The sequence below is a fragment of the Corvus brachyrhynchos genome, unplaced genomic scaffold (assembly GCF_000691975.1).
Source record: "Corvus brachyrhynchos isolate BGI_N302 unplaced genomic scaffold, ASM69197v1 scaffold4, whole genome shotgun sequence".
NCBI classification, from domain to species: Eukaryota; Metazoa; Chordata; class Aves; order Passeriformes; family Corvidae; genus Corvus; species Corvus brachyrhynchos.
Genome location: NW_008237878.1, coordinates 3,093,634 through 3,097,901, shown reverse-complemented (window position 1 = coordinate 3,097,901; position 4,268 = coordinate 3,093,634).

Genomic DNA, 4,268 nt, shown 5'->3' with positions numbered 1-4,268 from the left:
GGGGGGCGGCAGGACCCCCCCCCGGGGGGATGGGCGAGGGGGCTTCGTGGTCGAGAGGCTCCCGGGCCGGCCTCTTTAAGTCCTCAAATACAAACACTTCTGCAAACCCTCTGCTCCCTTCTGCCTCTGTAGCAGCACCAGCCCAGCTTTCCCCAAACTTGCTCGGGGTGGCTGCTGCCAGCCCACTATTCTAGGCTCCAGACATCGTGTACTTCACTTTCTCACCTAGATTCTCCTCCCTGAGTTATGGCTCGGTGAAGATTGAACCCAAGCTGAAACATTTAGTTCTTCATAAAGATTTTCTCTCTCCCGGGGCAGTGTCTGACAAAACATGTGGCAGAACCATTTGGCTGGACTGTGGTTTCTGTTTTAGACGCTCCATTTTCTCACACGGAGTAACCAGTCAGGGCGTTGGACTTCAAATTGTTACGAGAATAAACAGGAAAACGCGTTTGTGTGACCGACTGGGGAGTGCTCAGCAGTTTGGGAATTGTCTCAGGAGAGAACTGCTCAAGGAGATTTAAGCACTGATCCCTCGAGTAGCCTGGCCTGTGCTGTTCAGGCACCCTATCCTTGAGAAGGGCGGGGACTTGGGAAGAATTTTAAAAACCTGCCTTAAACGGATGCACCAAAGAAATCCCTTCACTTTAGGTGAAAAACAGGCAGGGCTGATGTGGGGGTGCTGTGACTGCCTGTGCCAGGAGCGTTCTGGGAGCAGCGTGGGCAGGTGGGCTCTGCCAGCCTGGCACTGCCGCAGCAACCAGGGTAGCATGATAAAAGCCTTTTATCTTCCTGACAGCAGGGCAAGTCCATTCAGTTAACATTGAAAGGACCATTTTCTCCTTCCAGTAAGAGTTGAGTGTTGTTACTTCAGTTTTTCTCAGAGGGCAGGGCCCCTTCGGGCTCTAACACACCCTATTATGGCAAGGCTGGGTGTGTTTTTAAAATGAGTCAGCTATTCTGAGATAGTGTTTGTGTGGCTGACCTCACTCAGCTAATGAATTACTGACTCCTCATAGAAAGTGTGGTAAACAATTAAATGCTTTAATTCAGGCCTTTCTGATTCAGTACAAGGAAATTACATTGCTGCAGTTTCACTGTAGACAGAGGTGTCTGTGTTCTCCTGTCTCCTCAAGCACTTTCCTTTCAGCCCTTGACTTCCTGCCCTGATCTCCAGCTCATCCTGATGAGTGTGAAAGTGGCACTGACAGAAGCAAAACACCCTCAAGTACCACAGGGCTGGAGGCAGGTGTTCCCCACCCGCCTGATGATGGCAATGGTCAAACACAGTGACTGAAAGCTGCCGAGGAGAAAGGGAATTTAAATAGCTGAAAGAACCTTGAACGGGCTGAGTAAGAAAGATCTCAGACTCAGGATGATGGCACTTCTGTTGAGTAGACACATCTGAACACCACATCTCATCAGACAGGATTTCAGCAGATAGCCCAGAGTTTTGTGGGCAGAACTCTAGGGAATCTGGGAGAGGGAGATAGGGCCAGGAAGGATAATTTTCCTTGGAACTAGTTAACACTCCTGGCAGCTTCAAATATTTGAACTTGTTTAAATATTAAAGAAGTTGGCAGCTATCAACAATCAGCAGCTAAAGGGGGAAAGAAATAAATCACTGGGAGGGGGGAGAAGTAGGGGACAAACACTTTCTAGGAAGGAGAGAATATATGAAACTTTGATGTGCAGAAGAATGGCAAAACAGGAACACTAACAGAGGGATTAAGTGTTTGCAATTAAAGTGTAGAGGTAGGAAAAAATAGTGTAGGAGTTTAGATGTGACAGACGGGACATGATGAAAGGACAACTTCCTCAAGCCACAGAAGCAACCAGTTGTGCTATTTATTTTAAGGTTTCCCTCTGAGTCAGTCTGTTTCTCTCTGGAATTACAGAAATAGAGCTGGGCTGGTTTATAATCCCTGAGGAATCGCCTGGGATTCTTCATGTCTCCCCTCAGCACAGAGCTGCTGCCTGTGGTGAAACGTTCACCTCCTCTCACCACGACAGCAGCCAAGGTTTAGGTGTGAGATCCTGTGTGGGGGCCGTGCTCCACACACGCCAGACACACGTCACTGCCAGAGAGCCCCAGACTGTGCCCTCTGTGCCACAGCCCCCTGGACCCCAGAGCCAGCTACTCCAGGGTATGCTGAAACGAGATTGGGGATAACAAGGCTGGGCAGCTTTCAGTCACACTGCAGAGTTCCTGCTGGTGTGCTTACACTGGGATTGTTCGTTTCCCTGCTGGCGTGGCTCATTTTTGCCCTGGAATCATGTCACTGTACTGCTTCTGGCACGGTTGGAGCTGTTCTGGAGCTGTTGCTTTGTTTTTCTGCTAGCACAGCCCCAGCAGCCAGAAGGTAAATAAATCCTTTGGCCATAGGCACAGAATATGCACAGTGCAAGGTGCATTTCTGACCAGCAGGCTTGGTCAGAGACCCTTTTTGGCAGGGTGGAACAGCAGCAGGTGTTGGGGTCTGCTCCCTGTAGCTGTCGGGCTTGGCCAGAGCCAGAGACTGGTTGGGAACAAAGAAGGCCCCTCTCAAACGGCTCAAGTTTGGTGAGTCAGGAATGAGGAAGTGCCACAGCTCACATTGAGAAAGATTTTTCAGTGCCCTGAGTTCCTGCTGCTCATGATCCCCTGTACTCTCCACCTATTTCAACATCCTGCATTAATGAGGGAAGTAGACCTAACTGAAAAAATAATCCCTTACACCATGCATCGTCTGCTGCAAAGCTTAAATGGCTGATGAAAACATCCTGTTTTTTTCTATGAAGCTGTGCTGGGATTTAAGAAATACCCCGGTGAGGATTGTGCAATCTGAGTTCAAAGCTCGATGACTCAGGGGTAGCAGCAAGCGGGGTGGTGCTGGCTGGGGGATTTACCCAGTCTCTCCTCAACCTTGAGGGATCCTTGGACATAGGTACAGTAACAAGGCAACTGTGAATTTGTGAAGTGAAAAGCTCTAAGCAAGAAAAAAAAAAAGCACCAAACCCTCAAATCCTGAGTGTTTTTATTGTGAAAACAGTGCACTAATGCTTGAAAGCATTATGCCTTCCCTTGGAGAGCCCAAGTTTCTAGTCTGGATTAGGACTCCTCAGTCCTAACCACATTTATAGGTTAGTCCACACCAAGTTTATACTCAGTGCTACAAGATCTTGTGAGGAGTGGCTTGTAATGAAAATGTGCTCATGGAGCCATTTAAGGAGTGAAAATTTTCCTGTAGAAGGAGCTGAGCTACTGGGCAGAAGGATTGCAGGTGAAATTTGGCACAGGCTCATGATTTCCCACGGGAAACCAATCCTAATTCTAGCCATTTAGCAGTAGTCTGTAAAACCAGGATTGCTGAGCAGGGACAATATGTCAGAATTATTATTGAATCATAGAATCATTAAGATTGGGAAAGACCTCTAAGATCATCAGGTCCAATTGTAGCAACCTCTCATGAAGTAATTCTCAGCTCCATGGTTGGGAGGAGTCAAAGAACTGTCAGGGAAGAAGTGAAAAGAAAAAGGAAATATTTCCCGGCACACGTGCACTTGGGAGTGTCATATACAATTCCTGTGCCCAAAGGGCAACAAGGACACTCTGAGGCACAGCTTCTGTGGGCCAAGTGGTTGCATGGGGTGGTATTGCACTGGGAACATGGATGAACTGGTTTGTCACATGATTCCCTGCATCGTGAGGTGCTGGAGATGCACAAAGGTGCTTCAGGTCTCATGGAGGACTGGGCAAGCATGTGAGGATCTGTGTTGGGCCACCACTGATGCAAAATGGGGTAGAGCCAGTGAGGGGGCAGTGCCTCTGGGACAAGGGGAGGGACAGTGGGTGCTGCTCCTGGTCTAGGTCCTCCCAGGCTGCAAGATCGCTCATCTCCCTGCCCCAGCAGTTATCAGCCTGTTGTGGCCTGTTGCTGGTAGCCACGCTGGGAATTCATCAGCCAGTGTAAAACCATCCCCTGGCCATGTGCCAGCATGTTCCCTCTGCAGGGAAGCCTTAAGGGAGGTCCAGTGAGCAGTGGGGCAAGGTCTGTCTGTTCCCTGGTGCCCTCCCCCTCTGCCAGGCTTGTTACATGTGGGGCAGGACACGGTACTGATTCACAGCCTGCAGAACCCATGCCCCTGGTTTAGTTCAGCCTGACTGCTCAGCCGTGCTCAAGTGCTCCAAGTCTGCCCCCATGAGCACCCACATGGGCTGACAAACAGGTAACACACCCACCATGTTTTACCCAACTCACCCAGATTTACCACGCCACAGCCTTAAA